Consider the following 26,753-nt stretch of genomic DNA (forward strand, 5'->3'; position numbering starts at 1 on the left):
TCCAGGAAAAAAATTACCAAACCAAGGCAAATGTAGTAGAGTAAAATATATTTTTAATTAATATTAATTTTAAAATAAAAAGCAATTAATTATATATAACTTTTTTGGAAAAGACAAAATAGAACTGAAAGCATCAGGTGTGTGTGTATATATATATGTGTGTGTGTGTGTGTATATATATATATATATATGTGTGTGTGTGTGTATTTTTCATTTGAAAGAAAAATATATTTTAAAATTAATAACACAGACTGTTATGTTTTAAAATATATTTATAATTAGAGATAGAACATAATTTATTTAAAATAAATAAATGGAGAAAGACAGAATTGTGGGGTGTCGAGTAATCACCTTTCATTTTGTATTCTCTATTTACATTTTAGTCCAAGCTGGCATTGTTTCTACTAAAATAATTTAATCAAGAACTTTATATGTCTCACATTTATTTTATTGAAGTCCACTCCATTAGAGCAAAGTCACACTCACATATCTTTTCCAGATGTGTGGTCCTGCCGAGATACCTGAAAGACAATGTCCTTAGGCTTTGTAGAAGTCCTGTGTCCTCATTTCCATTTACTTAACATTTCCTACCTCAGTTGATCTCTCTCATGTTACATGTGTCTATATGCAGCAGGAAGAGTGACCATCTCATACTTTTCCAGGAAATCTGCTTAGGTATATGACCAAGTTTACCACTTACAGGTTCTGCTTTCTGTGTAACTGCAGGAGTCAACTGCACTAAATATTCTGTCACTTCATCACAAGAATCCCTCTAACTCCAGTTTTTAATAACATGTTCCTTACTTCCTTCGGAGCCCTCACCCACTGTATCTTTATCTGAAGATTTTCCCTAACAATCTGCTCAAGGCACCTTAAGTTTTCTCTATCATGCTCTTGAAAATTCTTCCAGTCTTCACCCACTTACAGTTCTAATACCACTTCCACATTTGTATATACTTTTTACAGAATCACCTACATTGGTTTTCTATTGTTGTGTAACGAGTTACCACAAACTTAGCAACTTAAACCAATACCCGTTTATTTTCCCACAGATTCTATGGGTCAGGAGTGGATACACGGATTAATTAGGTTGTTGGCTTCAGGGTTTCGCCAGGCTGTAAGAAAAATATCAGCTGGGATGGGTTTTTAGGCGGAGGGTCACTGAAGAGTCAATTTTGAAGCTCACTTAAGCTGTTGGCAGAATTCATTTTCAGGTTACAGGACTGAGAGCTTCAGATTTAGGCTGGCTGTTAACCAAGGGCCACCTAAGCTCTTAGAGGTCGTCATGGTTTTCAACCATGTGGCCCTTTCTTAGTTTAAACTTGGCAGCTTGCTCTTTCAAGGACAGCAAAAGAACAAGAGTCTTCCCAAAACAAAATCTTGTATGATGTAACAAAATTATGGGAATGACATGTTATAAGATTTGCCATATTCTATTGGTTAGAAACAAGTTATAGTTCCCACCTACACGAAAGGGGAGGGTACTAGACCAAGGCATGAACACCGAGAGGGGGTCATGGGTTACCTTAGAGTCTGTCATCCACATTGAACTAATATACATATATATTTTATCAACAGAATAGACACTATCTTTCATATACATATCCATATATAGGCTCATATATTTTAACTAGGTAGACTTTCAAGGATTTGGACTAATATTTTAAAGTCTTCCAATATATTGAAGTGTGTCATAATTTTACTATATTTTCTCAGGTTCTACTTTACATCTTAATACTACTCTTTTTTCTTAAATTTTTTGAATGTTTATTTATTTACTTTTGAGAGAGAGAGAGACAGAACTTGAGTAGGGGAGGGGCAAAGATAGATAGAGGGAGACACAGAATCCAAAGCAGGCTCCAGGCTCTGAGCTGTCAGCACAGAGCCTGATGCAGGGCTCAAACTCATGAGCTGTGAGATCATGACCTGAGCCGAAGTCAGACTCTTGACCAACTGAGCCACCAAGGCACCCCAATTTTAATATTATTCTATTAGATTCACATGAATTTGGGAAAGCTATATCTTTATTATAGATTATAAATTTGATAAATATTCCCTTAAAAAATTTTTTTTTCAACGTTTATTTAGTTTTGGGACAGAGAGAGACAGAGCATGAACGGGGGAGGGGCAGAGAGAGAGGGAGACACAGAATCGGAAACAGGCTCCAGGCTCTGAGCCATCAGCCCAGAGCCTGACGTGGGGCTCGAACTCCCGGACCGTGAGATCGTGACCTGGCTGAAGTCGGACGCTTAACCGACTGCGCCACCCAGGCGCCCCTATATTCCCTTTATATCATTTAATGCTTTTGTTGAATTCAAACTTGTCTAATATTAATGACGGAAATATACTTATTTTCTCTCCTTCCTTTTATTTCTCCTCCCTTTCTAAGCATCAATCTGGGATACTCAAACTCATGACATCTTGTATTAGACACAAGAACATGAAACTTTAAAATCTTTTTTAGCTATTTCTGAAGTGCATGTCTGTCTTAGATCTGTTATGATAAAGAATGAACAATGACAGACATAAATTAAAATTACCAAAGCAGGGATTATTATTTAACCTCTTAGTGTCATATATTACATAAATATATGTTCTCAATATATAACATCCTTTCATTCCTGTATTAAATATTTATAGTTACAGTGAAGTGATATTTAATCTTGAATTACTTGGGATTGTTTGTTGCAAGAAACACAAAGTTTTTTTTATTTTAGGCAAATAAAATGGGAATATAATAATGATACTGGCTATCTCATGAAGGTCAAGACTAATAATGCAGCTGGATCATGAAGAGAAATGGGAATGGAAACTAGAGAGACATCAGGGAGTCAAAGAAGGTACTTCTTGTTTTACTTTTGATATGTGTTTATTTTGTTCATTAGATTTTAGTTCAATCTATAACCTGCTTCACATGGCAGAATATGAACATTAAAAAATACTAACTTTTTTAGATCAAAGCACATGGGAGGACTACAAACTTTACTCAGATAAACTCCAAATTTCAGAAAAAAAAATCTGATTAGTCTAGCCCACTTGTAGAGAAATCAATTCAGGCTAAAATTTTAGTCAATTTTGGTAATTCATTTTCATTAAAATCATGCACTTCTTCAACTTCTAGGAATGTGTATATTATTAAACAGTTATTCATAAAATTATTTAATACCTGCATATTGTTTTGTTGTCTCAAATATCACTAAAAACAAACTCCCCCCCTTCCTTTGTGAGGACACTTTTCCAAGGGTTTTTTTTTGATCTGAGAAAGAGAGAAAAGCAGCCCCAAATCCATGAGCTAGTCAAGTACAATCAGCCAGGCTTTGGTATTGATGTGAGCTAGCATAGCACTCACTCACCTCTAGTTCTAGGTGCTCTCCTGTTAAGCATAAACAATTTCATGAAACATAAATATCAAAAAAGGCCACTCTGTGACCATGATGGATCAAGACAAAGACAAAGCAGGGGCGCCTGGGTGTCTCAGTCGGCTAAGCATCTGACTTTGGCTCAGGTCATGATCTCGCCGTTTGTGAGTTCAAGCCCTGCGTAGGGCTCTGTACTGACAGCTCAGAGCCTGGAGCCTGCTTCAGAGTCTGTGTCTCCCTCTCTCTCTGCCCCTCCCCCACTTGTGCTCTGTCTCTCTCTATCAAAAATAAATAAAATGTAAATACATATATATATATATATGACAAAGACAAAGCAACTCGATAATCTTGTCTGAACGTAAAGAAACAAGACTATTGTCAAAAATGCAAAACAATTAAATATACATTTATCCTGAAGAATATGAGTAACTACTGGCTGTTTACTAATAATAGCTTTAACCTTGTGCTTCTAATAGATAAAATTTGTTAAAATAAACAGGTACAGAATTACAGGTGTACCTTGGAGAAATTGTGGGTTCAGTTTCAGAACACTGCAATGAATATTACAATAAAGTGAGTCAAATGAATTATTTGGTGAATATAAAAGCTAACATTATACTGTAGTTGATCAAGTGTGCAATAGCATTATGTCTAAAAAATGTACATATCTAATTTAAAAACACTCTATTGCTAAAAATTGCTAACCATCATCTGAGCTCTCAGTGAGTCATAATCGTTTTACTAATGGAAGGTCTTGCCTCAGTGTTGATGGTTGTTGACTGATCAGGGTGAAAGTTGCTGAAGGTTGGGGTGTCTGTGGCAATTTCTTAAAATACGACAATAATGAAGTTTGCTGCATCGATTGGCTCTTCCTTTCACAAATGATTAATTTGTTGTAAGTGATGTTGTTTGAGCATTTTACTCAATTTTTTTTTCTTTCAATATAGGAGTCGGTACTCTCACAACCTGCCACTGCTTTATCCACTAAGTTAATGTAATATTCTAAATCTTTTGTTGTCACTTCAACAATCTTCACAGCATCTTCACCACGAGTAGACTCCATCTGAAGAAATCACCATCTTTGCTCATCCATAAGAAGAAACCATCATGTGTTAAAGTTTTATCACGAGATTGCAGCAAATCAAACCCATCAGAAAAATCACTGTCTGTGGCAGCTATAGCCTTAGGAAATTTATTTCTTAAATAATAAGACTTGAAAGTCAAAATTACTCCTTGATCCATGAGCTGCAGAATGGATGCTGTGTTAGCAGGCGTGAGAACATTAATCTTGTATATCTCCATCAGAACTCTTGGGTGACCAGGTACATTGTCAACCAGCAACAGTGTTTTGAAAGGAATCTTTTTTGTTTGTTTGTTTGTTTGTTTGTTTTCCCCTCAGCAGTAGATCTTAACAATGGGATTAACCTATTTAATAAACCATGTTGTAAACAGATGTGCCCATCTAGGTTTTGTTTTTTCACTTATAAAGCACAGGCAGAGTAGACTCCGTGCAATTCTTAAGGTCCCTAGGATTTTTGGAATGATAAATGAACACTGGCTTCAACTTAAAGTCACCAGCTGCATTCACCCCTAATAAAAGAGTCGCCCTGTTCTTTGAAGCTTTGAAGCCAGACATTGACTTCTCCTCTTTAGCTATGGAAGTCTTAGATGGCATCTTCTCCCAATATACGAATGTTTTGTCTACATTGAACAGTCTGTTGTTTATTGTGGCCACCTTTATTATCTTAGGTAGATATTTTGGATAACTTGCTGAAGTTTCTATATCAGCACTTGCTGTTTCACTGTGCACTTTTATGCCATGACGATGGCTTCTTTCATATACCAACATCTGCTAGCTTCAAACTTTTCTTCTGCAGCTTCGTCACCTCTCTCTCAGCCTCTATAGAACTGAACAGAATTAGGGCTTTTCTCTGGACTAGGCTTTGGCTCAAGGAAATATTGTAGCTGGTTTGATGAGACCACTAAAATTGTCTCCCTACCAGCAATCTGGCTGTTTTGCCTTCTTATAATTCATGTGTTCATGGGAGTAGCACTTTTAATTTCCTTCAAGAACTTTCCATTGTATTCACAACTTGGCTGTTGGCACAAGAGGTCTAACTTTCAGCCTATCTCAGCTTTCAACATGCCTTCCTCACTAAGTTAATCATTTGTAGCTTTTGATGTAGAGTGAGATATGTGTGATTCCTCCTTTTGCTTCAACACATAGAGGCCACTGTAGAATTCTTAATTCATCTAATTTCAATATTGTTGTGTCTCAGGGAATAGGGAGGCCCAAAGAGAGGGAGAGAGATGGGGGAATGGCTGGTCAGTAGCACAGTCAGAACATAACGTGTATCTATTAAGTTTGCAGTATTATATGGGCAAAATTTGTGGTGTCCTGAAACTATTAAAATAGCAACATCAAATATCACTGATCACTGGTCACCATAACAAATATAATTATAATGATAAAGTTGAAATATTATATAAATTAATAAGATGTGACACAGAGAAACTAAGTGAGGATATGCTGTTGGAGAGACTTGCTCAATGCAAGGTTGCTATTTATTTCCAACTTGTAAAAAATTATCTGCAATGTGCAGCAGATAAAGCACGATAAAACAATATACGCCTGTACTCCAACTTTCTGACAGTCCCACTTCCTTAAATCCCTTCTCCCCTACAAAAATCACCTAAAATGAGTCCAAATCCTTTCATAAGTTTTTTTTTTTAAAACCCTCTTACTGAGATATTCTGTGGTGAGCATTTTCCCTTGACACACAATTAATAAACATAACAATTACGGATATGTTTCTGGTGACATCTGGCTGGAGGGTAATTATAGAACCAATTTTGCAGTTAAATATTTCTTCAAGGGGAACCTGGGTGGCTCAGTTGGTTAACTGTCCGACTTCAGCTCAGGTCCTGATCTCGCAATTTGTGAGTTCAAGCCCTGTGTTGGAATCTGCGCTGACAGCTCAGAGCCTGGAGCCTGCTTCAGATTCTGTGTCTCCCTCTCTCTCTACCCCTCGTGCACTCACACACTGTCTCTCTCCCTCTCAAAAATAAATAAACAAAAAAAATTTAAAAATATTTTTTCTAATAAAAAGCCCATGAGGTGTCAGAGGAGACAGATTGAACATGAGATTAAATTAGAATCAGGGGCGCCTGGGTGGCTCAGTCGGTTAAATGTCCGACTTCGGTTCAGGTCATGATCTCACAGTTCGTGAGTTCGAGCCCTGCGTCGGGCTCTGTGCTGACAGCTCAGAGCCTGGAGCCTGCTTCACATTCTGTGTCTCCCTCTCTCTCTGCCCCTTCCCTGCTCATGCTGTGTCTCTCTCTGTCTCAAAAATAAATAAACATTAAAAAAATTAAAAAAAAATAGAATCAAATGGCCAGTTTCCATTTCTGAGTTTCTTTGTTTCCTTTTTCATTTATTTTCCCTTTCCTTCCTTCCTTCTTTCTTTTTCTTTTTTCCTTCCTTCTTTCTTGTTTTTCCCTCAATATTTTTGAGGATATCCCGCCTGCTTGGGGCAACTATTTTCTTTATTAGTTTATTGAGAGTGAAAATACGCATAAAATAAACTACATCCATTTCAGTTGTACAATTCAATGAGTTTTGATGGCGATATATATATATAGATAGATATAGATATATAGATATATAGGTATATAGATACACACACACACACACACACACACACATCAACAACCACCACTAAGGATATAAGACACTCCCACAATCTCCAAAAGATTCCTTGTGACACTTTACAGTTTGTTATTTACCCACATCTGGTCCCAGGCACAACCAATCTGCTTTTTGTCATATTTGTGCCAAAAATTGGTGTGCATTTTCTAGCATTAACATGTCTAAAATTTTTGTGCCTTGCTACCTGCATTTGGTATAGCAATTCAGAGATTCATTCATGCTGATGTACTTTCTAAAGAGACCATATACTTTTATATTCTCTTAAGCAGATTATTGGAGTATCATTTCCTCCACATCTTCACCAATACTTGCGTTAAAAGATAAACTAGGGCATATTAAAATTTATAAGATTTTATTTGAGCCAATATCTATTCCAAGTGAGCAGTGACAAACTGGAAGTGATTAGGAGGGCTCCACTGATAGGAGCTGCAAGAAAACTTACATGGAAATAGTACAGAAGCAGAAAAGAAATTATTTGATGACCTATAGCTTAAAGCCTCATTGGCTGTTTGTGATTGACTGTCCTAAGCATTTTGATTTTGTAGCTTTGAGGCATTTACAGGATTAGATTTTGTTTTGCTTAGATAAGTAGCCACAGCATTAGAACTACCTCAGTCTAACAGCTGCCTTGTGTAATTAATTTAACACTTAACTATTGCCTACTTTGTATTTTTAGCTATTTTAATAAATGTGTATTTCATTGTGGTTTTAAATTACACTTCCCTAATGACGGAATGATTTTCAGCATCTTTTCATGTGTTCACAGCATTACGCTATCACTGTTTTGAAATGCTTGTTCATATCTTTTGCTAACATACTCTCAAGTTTTTGTCCTCCTTATTATGAAGGTATAAGAAGTGACTATATAGTCTGGTTACAAGTCCTATGTCAGTTATATGTATTGCGTCATATAATTATGTGACCCATTATGTCACTTGCTTTTTCCTGTATTTCATTTTATATTTTGAAGATCAAATGGTTTTAATTTGGTAGACTCAAATTTATCATTTTTGTTTATGTGTTAGTGGGTTTTTTTTGTAACATCTAAAAATTTTTTGTCTAACTCACAATTGCAAAGTTCTTTTAATTTGTTCTAAGTAGCCAAGTTGGCTGGTTAAAAACTGTGCACTTACTTCTTTTCATTCTCTTAATGTCTTTAGGATTTTTTAACCCTTCTTCAATTTCTGATAATGACAATTTGTGTTCTTCCTCTTTCTCATACAATTAGTCTAGTTAAGTTTTCATTAATTTGTTGATATTTTCAATGAACCATATTTTGGCTTCATTAAAAGTCAAAAATTAGAAATAACCCCAAATTAACAATAACTACCTTCACCAATAGAATAGGATAGATAAGCTATTGTATTGTACCCATTCAATGGAATACTGCTCAGCAATGAGAATAAAGAAACTACCGCCACACACCATGCACAAATCTTATATGTGTCTCTGTAATTAAGTTTCTCTTTTAGACACTAACAACATTCACAAGGTTTGTGTTATAGCGTGATTACATAAAAATACACAATAAGCACAATAAATGAGTAATATAAACTGGAAGGTAGTTAGTGCTAAGGAAAAAAAAAAGTCCATATGTAGTGATTTAAAAGGGATAGGGACTCCTGGGTGGCTCAGTTAAGCGTCCGACTTCTGCTCAGGTCATGATCTCACAGCTGGTGGGTTGAACCCCTGCGTCGGGCTCTGTGCTGACAGTTCCGAGACTGGAGCCTGCTTCAGATTCTGTGTCTCCCCCTCTCTCTGCCTCTCCCATGCTCACACTCTGTCCTTCTCTGTCTCTCAACAATAAATAAACGTTAAAAAATAAAAATAAAAAATGTCTTGAAAGAGGTGAAGGACTCAGTCTGTTAAACATCTAGGAGAAATATAATCCACAATAGAGACTATAGCCAGTGCAGAGACTATAGGTGGGGAAATTTAATGGACATGTAGGAAACAAACTTGTAAGAGAGAAAATGAGCAAAAGAAGAATGATAAAAAGCAAAGTTAGTGATAATATGGATTGATGGGTGGAGCGATGGAGACAGAAAGACAAGATATAGACGAATAAACATAATTACTACTTTATAATGGTTTGATTTTTGTTTTTTGTATATCCATGTTTACTTATAAGAAGTTAAAACTGCACACTCACAAATTCATATAATCCCAGGAAAAATATGAAATGTGTAAAAAGAAGCAACATAATTTCATAGAAAGCCAGAACATTAGGCTGGGGAAATTGGGTGAGATTTCATAAATAAGGATATCTAAGCATTGCTCTAAAAAGTAGGTAGTTTTTTAAAAGGGGAAACTAGGAGAAGGCAACTTGGGTGGTGGTTGGTGACTCAGCAAAGGTGTAAAAAGTGGGCAAGTTCAGGACATGGTTTGCCAACGAGCTCATACTTCATCCTGTCTAGACTGGGGAATAAGGGTGAGCTGGAAGGGGGTGTTGGAAGGAAAGCATGAGAAAAGTCTTTAGGAGTTACTGTGGGCTTGGTAAGTGATATATATCATTTTATACGATCATCTCAGCAACCCTAAGATCCAGGTAGTTGGGGCGCCTGGGTGGCGCAGTCGGTTAAGCGTCCGACTTCAGCCAGGTCACGATCTCGCGCTCCGTGAGTTCGAGCCCCGCGTCGGGCTCTGGGCTGATGGCTCAGAGCCTGGAGCCTGTTTCCGATTCTGTGTCTCCCTCTCTTTCTGCCCCTCCCCCGTTCATGCTCTGTCTCTCTCTGTCCCCAAAATAAATAAACGTTGAAAAAAAAAAAAAAAAAAGATCCAGGTAGCATTGTGATCTCCTGCTACATAAAAAGCAACCCTGTTAACCCTGTTAACCCTATATAAGATGTGGCAATACAAGCAAGACTTAGCCCCATCTGTCTCTAACTGCTGAGATTGCTATCTTAGCCATTGGGGATGTACTTTCTTAAATAGTGGAACTATAAACTCAAACTGAATTCCCAATTTTGAATAATATTAGTGCCATTGACAGTCCATTATTATGAAAACAGAAGTGCCAGGTATTAATTTTATGTCTATTTGAATGCCCATCTCAAAGTGAAAAACTAATTTAACATACCCCTTATGTTTACACTTTTTACTAGTACAAATCACCTACATGGGAATCAAGTTGTTTTCAAATTGGTCTATGTTATATGCTAGCAAAAGATAGGTTTCCATGTCACTGTTATCTCAGGGAGTCAATATAATGAGCTAACAATTACGAATTAAGATGACAAGATGCAGAGACATTTTTCTAAGGAAATTCTGAAAACATCAGATTCACTTGTAATGAAGTCATATGAACTTCCTTATAGGAAACAAAATTTCATCTAGTTATTGATGGGAAATGCACAATGTTTTAATAGTTAAAAATTACTAGTTAAAATATTCTATCTAGCAGGAAACAATTTTGAAACCTATTGTGAAGCTTGTAAATCAGAATAAAATATTAGCAAACTTTGTTTGCTTTACATTTGGGGCAATAAAAATGTCAAAAATAAAAAGAAGCAACTAGCAAAGATGAAGTTCAACTTTCCAACAAACTCTCCCTAGTTTTCAAAATCACACACAAATCCACATTTCAGGATAAAGTGTTCACAGATAATCAATTTTTAAAGTTCATTCAGGTGAGTTTGGTTATATCAGCAAATTTGATGAAGTCCAATAAACTCTGAAGAGGCAACATACTTTACTTTCAGTTTACTCCAAGAGAGCCTAAGCTCTACAGTTTTTGAAGTTGGCACTTCACTAATTGCAATCTTAATTGCTGTTGATTAGCTAATTGATATAAAAATTGAATCCATTTTTCATATCTGCAGAACTCTTAGTATGCCAATTCATCTCTGTTGGGTACTTTTAGACAAGGGACATCGAATCTAGCTGAAAAAGGAGAAAAGGTCTACTGTGGAATTACACAGATGATTTTATTTGTCTAAATCCTAAATATATATGTATACTAATATATATATTAGTCCTCAAATTTATTCATCTTTGTGTTATGCCATTTTTTGTCTTCTTTTATACAATGATTACATCTCATGTCGAGACAATTTCAGTTCCAACTTCATCCATTAACTTTTAAATAATTTGTTTGATGTCAGGATATTCAACTCAAATTATTTTGGTGATTATCTGCTTCAGGAATTGTCAGATAATACTAATTTTTGGCTCCTGAATCCCCCTGGACAATGATTTATAGAACAATGTAATCCTACAAAAGTCATACTGCTGGGGACTAATGTTGTTTAGAAATATGAATCTGGAGAATTTCCAAAGATTCTGCTGCTTCAACAGTCCATCTTATTCTGTCACTGACAAAAGAAAATAAAGGCACAACACACAGACTTCTAGTACTCTGTCTCCTGTACACTTACAAGACAATGAGAATTTCATACAATTCCTCCTGCTACCTTCCATAGTCATGACATACTAAACACTAATACTCTGTGTTGTTCTTCAATGGCCCATAAACATCTTTTCATTTTTCTTTGCATAATCACATTATTCCCTCAACCCATAAATCTGTGCGTGCTGATTACAATTCTTGCCCATCAATCCAAATTCCGTTTTCCCATATACAGTATTTATTGAATGGATCAAGGGAACGATCCTTCAAATGAAAATGGGATCAGCTAGTCACAATTAGGTCATTAATATATCAGTAAAGTTACTGTTCTTCAAAACAATGAGAAAATAAATCTTTAAAGAGATTTACATTAATGTAGACCTGTTAATGAGCAACTGTGGTGTAATTTCTCAAAACCTGTGTGACTTTGTCACTTAATAATATTTTAAAGTCCACATTTTTGTGATTATCATAGAAGTCACTTATGGTAGCAAATGTCTTTCTGACTATTGACAGCTTTGAAGATTTTTCTCTCAATTTTAATAAAAATATTAACAAGTTTTGAAGGGAATTAAAGTAGTTATTGTAATGTATTAAGTACGGTATTAATTATAATTAGAATGCCACCAAATTCATTTCTAAAGCATTAATCGGATACAAAATCTGCTTTACAGATTACTTAGGGACATTTATTTATAAAATATCTAAACAAAATGTGATCTGAAAATCATACATTTCAACACACGTTGTTTTGGGGAAAACACATTTTTGATAAATTTAATTTTATAGAAAAGTCTCCACAAGCAGAGGTTTTATAAAAAAAATATTAGAGTATTTTTCTCCCTCGGGTTACAAAGAAAAATTGTAGTGATCTTATCTGCCATAGATTTAGATTTGATCCATTTTAGGAGATTAGCAGAATGAAGCTTTACCAAAATAAAAGTTACAGGCACTTACTAATCAGAGCAAATTTTGGATGAGTGTACATGACCAAATAGCAGCAAATACCTATAACAAGCTAGACTACTGTTTTGCACACATCTGCTCCACTGTGGTTTTCAAAGGGGACACAGTGTCTGAGATAATGTAATACCACACATGGTGAATATCAAGTTTAATTTGTGGTTCTGTGCATCAACCTGAGGAGGGAAAATATTGGTGCCACTTACATGGCACATAGATTATTAAAAAGGTCAAAAATATATAGGTAGAGAGGTTTGGTTTACAGAATTATTTAACATAAAAAGTTTACACAGCATTAATCACCAAAATAGTATAAATTGCTAATTAATGAAATTTATGTAAACTACACCTTCTTTGCTTTAAAATGTGTTAACATTTAAAACAAATATTATTTATTACTTTTTGTTAATTCTGATTGGCCAACTATTAGTCTCAGTCTAAATTGGTTAGTATATACATATAGATGTATATATGTATCCATATATGTACACATACACACACATATTTACTACATAATAAAAATGCATTGAAGTAAATAGGTAATTGGAATGCCAACAACTTATATTACATAATTATAGGTAAGATATTGAACTCCAAAAATTTCAGATATTGAAAGCATTGCCATGTGACTGTTCAGCACATGGTTTGGGGTTTTAGGTATTGTAGACAGTTGATTTTATGTGTCAACTAAAACCATTTCCTGGCTAGGAAATGGTGCTCAGTGCTGCTTGGTCAAGTTCTCTCTAGATGATGCTGTGAAGGTATTTTGTAGATACAAGTCACATTTGACTTTAAGTAGGGGAGATCACCTGCAAAAATGTGGGTAGACCTCACTCATCCCATCAGTCCAAAACCTTAAAAGCAAAAACTGAGGTTTTCCAGAGAAGGAATTCTTCCTCAAAACTGTAATGTAGACATCCTTTCCTGAGTTTCCAGCCTGATGTCCTGACCTGTAGATTTAGGACTCAAGCTGCAACTTCAAATTTTACCTGAGTTTCCAGCCAGTTGCCTTCCAGTGTGAATTTAGGACTTGCCAGGCCCCAAAATCACACAAGTCAACTCCTTCAAGTCTCTCTCTCTATATATATTTTGTATATATAATAATATTATGTATCATATAGCTAATAGATAATATTATAATCTCCATCTGTAGTTTCTGCTCATATTTGTCTTGAGAACCTTGAATGATAACAGTGTGTTCTGCTTTACCACTTACCATCTCTATAACCCTGGCGCATTTCTTTAACATCTCTGAATCTCTGCTTCTTCATAACTCAAATGAGCATGGAGTCTATTTTTCTTTTTATGTTTCTTTTACTGTGGTAATAACATGTAACATGAGCTCCACCCTTGCACATTTTTAAGTGTTTTCTATAGGCATGATGTTGCATAGTAGCTCATGAGAACTTACTCATCCCCCATAACTGAAATTCTATACATATTGACCAGCAAATCTTCATTTCTGCTCTCCCTCAGCCCCTAAAAACCACAATTATATTCTTTGCTTCCATGAATTTGATTATTTTAGATACCTCATATACGTGGAATCATGCAGTATTTGTCCTTCTGTATCTGGCTTGTTTCTCTTAGCGTGATGTCCTCCACGTCCACCCATGTTGTCGCATATGGCAGGATTTCCTTCTTTTTTGAGGTTGAGTACTATTCAATCATATTTGTACACTAATACTTGTAAGTTTGTAATGAGGAGTAAATCGTATAAGGAGGAAAATTGCACCTTAAGAGTGGCTGTCACTGTAGAGGTGCTCCTGAAAAGATAGCTACTATATTTATAAACTACTTAAGCAATTAAGTTTGAAGAGAAAAACTAAAAAAGATAAACCTTGGTAGAATTGGAAGCCGTCCCCCTAAAACTATGAACATTATTGGGATGTTAGTCTCCTGATAAAGTGGGCAAAACTTTAAAATGACCAGCTGCCATGATTTAATACATTCAAATATTAAACACGACAGATATGGAGAGAGAGGAGCAGCAGTGTTCGACATGCGGTCGAGGTGGACCAGACCTTGGAAGGCTTTAGTGAGGCAAGGAAACAATGTTTTTTTCTTTTAATAATTTTAGCTTCTTCCCTCTTTCCATTGTCTTTCTCTGCCTCATTCCTCAGCTTTCGTTCGTGTTGCACCAGCCTGAGCTGTGTCACAGATTTATGATGCTCGAGTAGAAGGCACAGTCCCTCTTCAGTGTAGTGGAGATGGTAAACGAGAGCAGTGATCATTTGCAGTTCTCTGCAGAGCTCCACGCCCTTCACTGGGATTAGTCAAATTGGATTTGTAACGTGCTTTAAACTCCTTAGAGGCTGTTCTGTAAACAGCAGGTAATATCTTAGCCCTGTATTGCTCTGATGGCTCTTTTGCCCTATAGGATCTGTCTCCGCCCAACTGCACCTGCTAAAAGAGGTTCATGGCTTCTCTTTATAAATTTTCAGTACTTAAGATTTTACTGCATTAAATTTTACTGCATTAGAAGGCAAAGAGACCTACACACAAAATGTAAGCACAAGTGCTATAAATTGAAAACATTTAAAACAAACAAGCAAACAAACAAAAACCTCTTGGAGTTTTGGTTAGTCATGAGTCCAGGATAATGCGCTTGGCGAAGAGGGTCAGACCAGCATATGTCACTAAAGACAGCACTTTACCTGTGGTAAAGCGGCAACTTGAAATCATCATTGGGACTTTGCCACATGATTTTGTGGAATATAGAAGCCAGTTGATCTTGGAGATTTTCATGTTTTCCATTGATTAACAGGAGAAATCAATGGAGTTGCAGATGTTTGTGAGGATCACGTGGTGCAATACATGTGAATCCACTTTGTTTCTAGAATTTGCAGTGTATAAAATACTACCTGAAAAGTACCAAGGTGTGTTTGTTTTCCCATGAAAGCATTGTTTATTTAGAGATGATATCTTTTAAGACACTTAAAATGTCCAGGAAGAAGAGTATATTATTTTTTTAAATCAACATCCGATCTTGTGTATGCATCTTTTGTTATTTGATTTGTCTTTTGCTTCTAATTATCAGATATATTATCATATGCTTACATATCATGACCCCTTTTCAGTAAGTGCCATCACTGTGTCATCAGAACTGTTTCAATATCATTATTGGTGAGTTCTGGTTCAGATTGCATGCTATTGAGTAGAGAAAGTCATTTGCCTCCTAGTTATTTGGCAGGTGTTTTCACTAGAAGGTTTTATCAACAATGTAAATATTTAAATTACCTTTTAAGAATGTTTTCATTCAATAGTATCATGTATTACAATAGTGTGCTCATGAAACTTTTAAATATCTCTCATTGGAAAAAATCAGGGCCCAAACAAGGGCTTCTGAAACTGTTTCTGAAAACCTGTCAAAATAATAAAAGACATGAGAGCATTAAAAATACATTGGAGTAAAAATATCTCTGAAATGAGGATGTCATTTCTTCTCTAATCATCTATTGCCATTAAATTGGAACATTGGTTGAATTTCAAATAAAATAAGAGGTCTCTTAAATTTAACTGTCATATTATGTTACCCTATGTGATTTTATGAGATGTTGTGTTAGCAAAGAATGGGAAAGCACTGAATATAATTCAGAGAAGTATAAACTAGATAACGTGACTTGACAACTGAAATTTAAAAGGGAAAGTACTTACAGTAGTTTCATATCCAACATCGCCATCAAGTCATACATTTAACAAAGAAGTTTAGTTTGAAGGTTGGTAAAAATACATTGCCGGGAAATATGTAGATCAAGTTTCAGGAAAGATTCAAATTGTGTTGAGTAGTTTTAAGACACTTCTTTGTTTCTGAAAAACAATCCCTTTGTTTCACTGTTATGCTGTAAAATATAGAAAGAAAAAAAAAAAGCAAGTTCAATTCCAACAATATTATCACTCAACAATTTGAGACCAAATCCTTACTCTTACACATTTCTTCTTGGTGGAGGGGAGATAAGATCTTATTTTTGAATAATATTTTACATGGCAAAAACCATCTCTAAATGAAGACCCTTTTTAAGGCTGTGATATTATTTTATTTAAATCATCAATATTCTGGGCATGACCTACTTTATGGAGAAGATTCATTCTTTGCTGAAACATAATTGCATTATCAGATATTAAGAAGAAGCCATGAACCACAAAATGGAAACAGCCCTCCAATGGTCATATCATACTCTGAAGATGATTTTATTTTAACATTTTTGTTGTTAGCCACAGCAGCAGTGTGCTAAGATGGGAAATCCAAATTTCAACATGATTCTAACCTGAATAACATTTAAATATACAAACACTAAATTGAATAATCAATAATAGATTTTTAGTTAGATCACAATTTCTTTGGCAGTAAATGGCATATAGGCAAATCCATCGGAGCCAACTCCATCTTCATTAGTGTCACAGCTTTGCAGGATCTTTTAGAAGCAAGAAGATATTTCCATGTTTTCCAATGCTCCGTTGTTTTTCATTCTCCATCAAAAATTTGCAATGACACTACCACTTTCTATTCATTGCCTATTCAGATTTGTAAATGGAATTTATTGCAAGCAATGTCATTTTACAGATTAAATTAATATTATTATAAAGAGCTTTAAAACTCAAAGATATTTATGAGTCATGCTGAGAAAGGATCTGTACTCAGTTATAATGATTAATAATAAGTCCCCCAAGTTTTCACAGATGAAATCGCCACCACGTGCATATTTTGAGCACAAAATAGATAACTATAATTCTAAAAGAAGAATGGAAGAAGTGCTGGACCACTAATGCATCAGTTGGATTCTCATGTTATTGGGGGATTAAGTGAAGTTTTGCTTTCAGAATTGGTTGATCTGTGCATAGGCAAATTTGAACATGTAGGCAAACTGAGTGTCTGAGTATTTGAGCATATATATTTGTGGTAAATCATTATAATATTTCCCAACTAATCGTACACCTTGCAACATGACATTGCAGGTTGCTGTTCTCACCATCAAAAGGTGGAGTCTATTTGTCTATTCTCCCGTGTATGGGCTGGACATGTAAACTGTTTTGGTAAATAGAATGTGGCTCTTCTAGTCTTCATCTAAATGGATGAGTGTGCATGAGCGCAAGTGAAAGGAAGTGAAGAACCACCAGGGAAATCTATTTATGAGAAATCAAAATCTTTGTTGTTTAAGCCACTAAATTTTGAAAGCATCTATATCACAGGAATAAATGAACTAAACAATATTGAAATTAAGCTGAAAATTGAAAGATAATTAGATATAAATATTAAATCAAACTTCCACAGGTGTTCTGTTTCTGTTATTTATATGGGAAGTATAATACCCATAATTAGGCACTTGTAACTACTTCGAATCTATCTTTTGCTAGTAATGGGCCTGGAGAAACAAACAAAAAGTGTCTAAAATGTAAGCCATTATATTCATTACAATAAAACCTGGATTAGCTGGAAGTTCCAATCAAACTATCAACAGAAAAATGGCAACAAAATAAGCTAACATTAAGGATTTGTTTGATGTTGCAGGTAACTTTGAGTTATGTTTAAGTGCAGTGGTTCTCAAATATGAGGAGTCTTAAATTCACTGATGTCTGGTTTCCATTCTAGAGTCTCCGATGCAATTAATCTGTGTAAAGTCTGAGTATCAGGATTTTTACTCAGTCAGTCTAGGGGCCCCTAGCTGGCTCAGATGATAGACCATGAGACTCTTGATCTAGGGGTTGTGAGTTCCAGCCCCATTCTGGATATAGAGATTACTTAAAAATAAAATAAAATAACTAAAAATAAAAGAATATTAGTCTGTTTAAGTTTCTACCCTGTATGTTTTATGCATTTATAGAAATTATATATATACACACAGAAAGAGAAAGAAGGTTTATACACACACACACACACACACACACATATAGAAAGAATGACAACAATTTACATATATACATATATAGGAAAAGTTTATATAAACAAATTATATGTAAGAAATTACTCACATAAATTGCTTATATATATTGTTTATATAACATATAATAATAGCACAAGGTCACCATTATCACCATTAGTTCTATATCTATTATTTAAAGAACCAGTAATAATGGTGACCCTGTGCTATTACTTGATCCTAAAACCTGGAACAATCTTGTTTCTATTATTTTGCAAAAAAGATACACTATTAATTTTTTTTTAGAAATATTTTCAACAAAAAAAAGCTTGAGAAATTTTGGGAATGCCCCTAGCTAGAGATTGAGTAACAAAGCTGTTACATGTGTTGCTCTATTTAATTAGAATTGTTGTTAATGTTATAGGTTTGCTAAGCTAGTTTCTGAAATGGTTTACATGATAGGTTTTTTAAAAATTATTATTAAGATACTTTAAATTTCCATAGCACTATTATTCCAAATAACTCAATTTTAATCTCTACAACATCTCAGTAAGCATAATACTCACAAGTTTAATAAAGATAACATAAGCAGAAAAATTGCCATCCTATTAATAGATGTCACTGTATTATAAATATTCTATCCTTTGATGTTTTTTACACAATTGTGGTTTACTTACAAGCTGTATAAATCCCAGGGTAATTTCCAAGACAGTGTTCTCTCTCTCTCTCTCTCTCACAATAATGGGACTTTTTACTAGAGTCTGTTAAAGGTTGCACTAAGTATGTAACACTGATATATATATACATATATATATATATATAATATGCATGATAATTAAATAGAAAATTACTTTCCTCTTTATTTTTAGATTTAAATTTTTTTTCAACGTTTATTTATTTATTTTTGGGACATAGAGAGACAGAGCATGAACGGGGGAGGGGCAGAGAGAGAGGGAGACACAGAATCGGAAACAGGCTCCAGGCTCTGAGCCATCAGCCCAGAGCCTGACGCGGGGCTCGAACTCCCAGACCGCGAGATCGTGACCTGGCTGAAGTCGGACGCTTAACCGACTGCGCCACCCAGGCGCCCCTAGATTTAAATTTTTACTTGAACTTTGTACAACATTAATTCAAATGAATGAATATCCTCACCCTATTCTGTAAATGTTCAAAATTAATTTCCACTTGAAGCTATTACACTTCATTTTTCCTAACTTGAAAATGCTCACTTTTCAAATTACCCCAGAAAGAAGTGGTCAATGCATGCAAATCAATATATTCAAAGTATTCACATATTTACTAATTCTCTTCTCCCTCTTTTGATTTTCACTGTAAAACTTGATAAACATTGCATGTATTTCCTTGTTTTTTGTATATATATTATGATGAAAACATCAATTATTTTTTCTGGTGATACCAGATAGTAATATTAACATGATGATTGACGAAACTCAAAAATTTGTAAGAATTTTTTTCTCAAGAGCTATACACGGTTCTTAGAATTATAGCTTTGTTGCTCAAATACAATTGAATAGAACGGTTTTGATGTACAATTTCCATGGTAATACCTTTTGGAATTCTGATGGTGTTTTCTCCATAGAAAGACTTTGTGGTCACTAAGTAGAAGGGATTGTGACTGGCCAACTGTATTTTATGACAAGACAGAGGGGCCTTTATCCCAATTAACTGAGTGACCTGGGACAACTACTTCCGGCACCCAAATGCAATGTTTTTTGTCAAAAAAGGCAGAGAAATAAAATACCTGCTACCAAATGCTACAAATGGATTTTTTGAGAACACACACATTCACATGTGAAGGGACCCTTGTCTGGTGCTCTCCTGGGTCCTCATGAAAGACAATGGCATTCTATTTTGAACAAATGAATGATAAGTGCACTGTACTGTTGCCTAGGGAAGTGATATTCAAGTAATGTTAGGACTCCAAAAAGAAGAAGAAGAAGAAGAAGAAGAAGAAGAAGAAGAAGAAGAGGAAGAAGAAGGATACATTCTGTACTTTGGCATATAATCATATATGTTATAACATTGTTACTATATATGTATATATAGATGATAGATAGATGTTTATATAAAGCAATAATATTGTCATAATAATAACAAAACTGGCAACAATACTTACATATTTTATCTTGTGTAATAATAATAGTAAACACATATGATCCATATGCTTTTACTCATTAAGTCACCTAATCCTCACAATAACCCTTATTTGGCACATTGGACAGAGAAAATCAAAGGAGGTACAAAAAAATTAATAACCTGTCTAAGATCTGACAGCTAATATCTATAGTATGTCTCAGAGCTGTAATTTAAACACATTAAATCTAATTCCCAGACTTTATGCTTTAAAACACTAAATGAATCTGCTTCTTATATAGAGTAGTTATCACAGTACTACTGCAATTCAGCTTCTATTCAGGTAGTGTATCTTGGTACTTGGGAGAGTTTTTTATGCATAGTCATTATTCCATCCCAGAAGAATAAACTATCAGAATATAGTGCTCTTATACTAAGTCTGCTTGTATTTATCTTATAAAAATATCGCATAAGCTTACCTCTGAGATTTTGTGACAAGTTTAATTTGAAAATGGCAATGTAAGTATTATTTCTTAAACATTCAAAGTGTAGGAAATATTTCTGAATACTTCACGTAAAATAACATTCTTTAATAATGTTCATGGATATACTCTTTCTAATAACACCAGAAGTTTCATAGATGAAAGTAAGTTGCATGTCTGTTGCATTAGTCAATTCTTTCTCACGTGTTGACAGCTCATCATTGCCTTAAACATAAACATAAACATGAAATGGTCTTAAACAATAGCAAAAAGCATGTATGTTGGTAAGAAAAAATAACCAGGTTACTAAATTTCAGGGAAGTGAGCATATATAGAGTGAGCATATATAGAGCATATATATTCTAGTAGTTGAAATAACTGATGACACCATGGCAAAGAAGGTAAGCTGGGACACTGACAGCCTGCTACATGTAAGGTAAGCACAGGGAGAGGGGGGTAGAGTAGTCTAAACCAAGTGATAACAACAGCAAGATAAGCACAGGTGTTTTTAAAATTACATTGACCTGAATTTTTCTCACTGACTTCTAACTAAATGTACAGTGTCCTTTGCTCTTATTTGAAAATAAAAGCTGGGGAGGAGCAAACAGGAAGAGAAAAAGTTAATGAAAGAGAAAACTTGACAATCTATGAATCTCATAAGTGGCTAGGAGAGGAGGAGAGGGCATGTTAAGAGGAGATTTGCTGTGAGTAGTAATCCAAAAGGATGGTTTGTGGGGACACTGTTTTGTTTCATCTTCCAAATGAGCCCCCAAAGAAACCAAGTGGTAAATAACTTTCTTGGGGATAAGCAGAAGCTTATAGTTAAGATCTAGAGTTAGTTGGTTTTATACCTGGAGATTTAATAGAAAGAAAAATGCTCATTTTGGAAAAGTGAACTTCAGAGGAGTCAAAATTGTATATATTTTAAAAATAGGAATATTTGCCTAAGGAACCATTGCAATCATGTCATCATTTCTAGTACATTTACCATTGCAAGTCTGGAGTTTGGATTGAGAATATACAATTAACTGCCCCAAAAATTAATATTATTATAATAAAGTTTTTGACATAAGATCAGAGATAAACTTCTGTTTTCATCCCACATCCAGTTCTCAACCTAGGGAAGCTAGAGTGTTTACCTTCTGTGGAGGGAAATAAAGGGGCAGTTGGAGTGGATGAACAGTGCAAGTGGGTAAACAACAGGCAGCCCAGACTTAGGAAGAGATGGGAGACGGAAGTGGGCCCAGGAGCTCCAGTGTTCTGTTCAGGTCTCTTCCACTTAGGCCTAGAGATATGAGCAATTAACAGGAAGACTCATGGAATGACTGACACTGTCCTAGAAACTCTAATAACCCCTAGAGCCAAAAATCTATTAATATTTAAATTGAATCTGACAAGTACCACCAGGTGGCACCACACTGTAGTTGAGACTTGAATGGATTTGAACGTCATCCACACTCAAAGGCTCTCTCAACTATTGCACAGGGTCATCCTAATAATTATATTAAACTCTCTGTAATGTAACACCCATTTTAGATAATTGTATTTTTTAGTGTGGATTCCTTAGTTTGTAGTTTAATTGTATATGCCAAAGAGAACAAAGTCTAGAATTCCACAGTTTTACTACTTGGGTAGTCCATATCCTTGAGAGACAAAGATTTTTTAGCTAATCTAGGAAACCTACATAAAGTACCAACACGCTCTGGAAATCACATTAGGACTTACCCATTCAGTGGAAATATATTATGTTACTTGAGCCAATAACCCTCTCACAGAGGATAATTTTTTCAAAAATTTCCCCCCACCAACATATTTTTTTAATGTCAGAGAGATAAAATAGTCAAAATATGGGAAAAAATGAGAACCTAGAAGACATTTGCTTATTTTTCAGAAAGAGCAAAGAGAATTTCTACTTTCACTGTGGAAAACTTAATTCTTAATAAACCAACATCTCACAGATAACAACTGTAATATCTAGGCAAAATATGAAGATCTCGAAAGTAAGGAAAAGCAGGCCAGTTTTGAAGAGGACCCAAAATCTAAGGAGGTGACTGGCCTGGGTGAATTTCCTGTTTTGGGAACTTTACACTGAGGGTAGCTGCAGTGATTCACAAAACTCAAATAGAGTGCCTTTCATTGTTCTGGCTAGAAAAATAGGGAATGAGTTGTGTCAGCCTGGATAGAATTTCAGAAAGGCGAGAGAGAGAGAGAGAGAGAGAGAGAGAGAGAGAGAGATCCAAAAATAGAGAAAAGACTCAACGTTTCTGTGTCTAAATTCTGTTCATGTTTCTGGCTCACCTTCAAAACATGCATTCATAAGGTAAACTGAAAACATTCTGGGCTAAGAATTGAATATGGTAAGGAAAATGAAGATTCAATATGCTGTGTACTTAGGCAAGGCTGAGTTTTCAGTTTGAGACTAACCAGGGTAATTTTCTTCTAAAGAAAACACATCATCTCTCTTAGAGGACTAGAAGAGTATCCAGAGTCTCCACAACAAACCTTCATGATGTCCAAGATATTATAAACAGCTTTATGCAATTAAACTTGAAAATTCAGACCCTAGGAAAATATTACTTGTCAGATATCAAGGATTACTTTGAATCTACGGTCATTGTGATATTGACACAAGGATAGAAAAAGAGCAATACAGAGAAAAGAATCTAGAAACACACCTCTTGATTTATCACAAAGGTATGAGTGTAGAGAGGGAGGGGAAACTTGTAGGAAAAAATAAAAATGAGCCCCTGCCTTGTACAAAAATCATTTGGGATAGGTGTAAGTATAAAATGTAGAACTATTAACTCTTTGAGGATATTATGGAAAAATATCTTCCTATTTTGGATAGGAAAAAGCTCTTTTAATCAAGAAAAGAAAGCACTAAACAGTAAAGAAAAGATTAACAAATTCAAGAATTAAGAATTTTTGTTCTTCAAAGATACCATAAAGTAATAATATAGAAATGCCAAGTAAAACCATAATGAAAGTCTACTCTATACCTACCATATTGGGAAACATTTTAAAATTAACATTACCAAGTGTTTATTGATGATATGAAACAACTGGGTTTTTTAATGTTGTTTCAAACTAGAAACAACATAATTTTCAATCAATAGGATGGAAAAATAGAATGTGTCATGTTAATCAATAAAATCCTATATAGCAGTTCTAAGTATAATAAAAGCTTGGATTGCAAGTTACATGTTTTGCAAGTGTTCTGCAAGATGAGCAAACATTTCTAATACATTTTAGCTTGATAAACGAGTGATGTCTTGCAATACGAGTAGTATTGCTGTAGAATGTCACATGATCACAACTGAGCCAATGGTTCTTCTCTCTCTCTCTTGCTGTGGGAATTTGGGTGATCTTCTCCCATGCTCAGATGCTCAGTCTCAGGCTGCAGTGTTTGGCATAAATCAGTGATTTTTCAGAATATTGGAAGGTGCCCACGACTGGCACTAGTGTATTTTTTGTCACTTCGAAGCACCTATGGACAGTCCTTTGCTTTTCCATACAGGAGTAAGCTTAGGAATGCTTTGCTTCATTCTAGGTCAGACTGCCTGCAGATATAGACCCTTTCCTTTGCTGCCTTATTGCCAGTTACATTAAATACATTACATGAAAAGTTTATTAATACTGTACTGTATGTAGTCAACATCTGCGTGAGTGTATACAATGGCCTCCATGCAGAAAAAGATTCCATTGAGCCAACAGACAGCAGTGATTCTGTTAGTATAGTGAAAGTCTTCCTACACAATAACTCTCTTCTCTCCTCCCTCACACCAGCCACAAAACTTTTCAAAAGTAAGTGAAAGTTAATTTTTTGATTTTTCTTTGTATTTTGTATTTTCTTCATTATTTGGTATTATATTACAGTATTAGAATAATTTTTTTAAAAATATTTATTCATTTGGGAGGAGAGCGTAAGTGGGGGAAGGGCAGATAGAGGGGATGGAGGATCTGAAGTGGGATCTGCACTGGCAGGCTGATAGCAGCAAGCCCGATGAGGGGCTTGAACTCATACCTGAGCCATTACCTGAGCCAGGGTCCGAGGCTCATTACCTGAGCCAGGGTCCGAGGCTCAACCAACTGAGTCACCCATGCGCCCCTAGAATCATTTCTACATGAATTTTTTTGGGGGGGTTGTGGAATGAATCATCTGAGTTTCCATTATTTCTTATGGGGAAATTTGCTTTGATATACAAGTGCTTTGGATTACAAGCATGTTTCTGGAATGAATTTTGCTTGCAAACCAAGATTTTACTATACTTCAAATGTGGTCCGCCAACTGCCAGTGGCAAAAGAAATGCCTGTTGTTGATCTATGAAGAGATAAGGAATTTTTACCAGAATAAAACAATCGATTACTTCACTAATCACACTAGGTTTTGTTTGTTTTAGGAAGATTTTCCCAATGAAGATGCAGTACATTGATTTACATTCTCGTGTGTTCATTTACATTCCTTGTGGACTTGTCATTTGAGAATGAACTACTTTGAGTGGAACTGATATACAGAAAGGAAAATGAACAAACTAGATCTACATACCATAATATAATCCTAGAAACACATGTTTAACAAAGAAACAAACACTGAAAATTCACACAATATGTTCTCAGGTACCTAAAGATCTAAACAAGAAAAACTAATCTATATGAATAAGCATATTAAAAGTAGAAAGAAAAGATGAGGAAATGATGACCACAAAAGTCAGAATATGCTGGTTCTCTGCAAGGAGGTAGTGTGTGTGTGATCACAAAAGAATAAATGGGGACTCTCTGCTGGCAAGTGTTCTGTTGATTGATTTGGTTCATGGTTACATGGTATATATTTCAGAATTATTTTTAACACTCCAAATGCATGTTTTATGCAACTTCATATGTGTGTGCTAATCTATTAGAAAAAAGGAAGAATACAGAAATTTGCTGTATGTAATGTCTAAATAGGAAAAATTATTTTAGGCAAAAGAAAAAGGTTACAAAAGGGGTACATAAATCAAAAAATTTTTGTCCCTTGTCTAACAAAAATCACACTTATGTGACTTGAACCTAGCAATGATTACAAAAGAAAAAATGTGGACTGTCACATTAGGGCCAGGTTGAAGAATCCAGCCCTGGGACTGCTGAAAGTAATGAGGAGGCTATGAGATAAAGGTAAGACAACAGGAGGAAGACACATGAAGAAACAAAACATGGATATGTTAGCCAGTCTCTAGAGTAATGAGAAGAAACATTTTAGCTCGGTTACTACAGTGACATAAGAAAAAGAAAGGAAAGAAGAAGGGTAGAGAGGAAGAAAAGAAAGGAGGGAAGGAGGGAGAAAAAAATGAATAATAATGAAGTCGCCCTGCTTAAAAAGACAAAACAAAACAAAACAAAACAAAAACTTCTGGAAAGGGAAGTAAATTGAAAACAGATGGAAGGTCACAGAGTGAAAAATACTAGGGTGGAATAGAATGTAATAAGTAGAATAAGTGAACAGAAATGGATGAATCACTATCTATTAAATCCTAGTGCCTGGACAAAATATGTCAGTGTCTCAGGACCTGCATCATCTAGGGTTAACACCGGGGCTCCCCAGTAGTGGCAACCAGAGATCCGGAGATTTGTCAGGTTGGAAGAGAAGTGTCTGTCCCCACACTTGCACCATATAACAGTGACATGGGGACTGATAGACACACCTGTTCAAAATTGGGTGAGAGGGAATGAGAAGCAAGTAGCAGTGAGTGACCTAGAGTTATTTTGAACCTGACTGAGCATCTGGTGATGGATGTGTGGTGACCCTGGGTCAGCAGAAAGAGAGTGGCATGCTGTATGAGTAGCAGGGAGGGCAAGCTGAAACCAGCTGGGACATTCACCTCTGTCTGAAACTCCCTCTAATGATGGCGCCTTTCAGAAAGCAATGGTCCATGAGCGGTGTCAGGCCACATGTTGCTACCAGTC

General features: G+C 35.3%; 1 long non-coding RNA gene across 2 annotated transcripts; it reads right to left on the reverse strand.

The window, feature by feature from the left end:
• Positions 1–282: 282 nt before the first annotated feature.
• Positions 283–26,753, reverse strand: LOC121030529 (uncharacterized). Of its 2 annotated transcripts, XR_005790280.1 has the most exons (4): positions 26,669–26,753; positions 20,811–21,038; positions 16,037–16,221; positions 283–521 (listed from the first exon to the last, which is right to left on the reverse strand). It is a non-coding gene; the product is annotated as an uncharacterized LOC121030529 (long non-coding RNA). The 2 variants fall into 2 exon arrangements; XR_005790279.1 differs by lacking the exon at positions 283–521 and having other exon boundaries at positions 12,804–16,221.

The sequence above is a fragment of the Herpailurus yagouaroundi genome, unplaced genomic scaffold (genome assembly GCF_014898765.1).
Source record: "Herpailurus yagouaroundi ecotype Mexico unplaced genomic scaffold, PumYag 140, whole genome shotgun sequence".
Classification (NCBI taxonomy): Eukaryota; Metazoa; Chordata; class Mammalia; order Carnivora; family Felidae; genus Herpailurus; species Herpailurus yagouaroundi.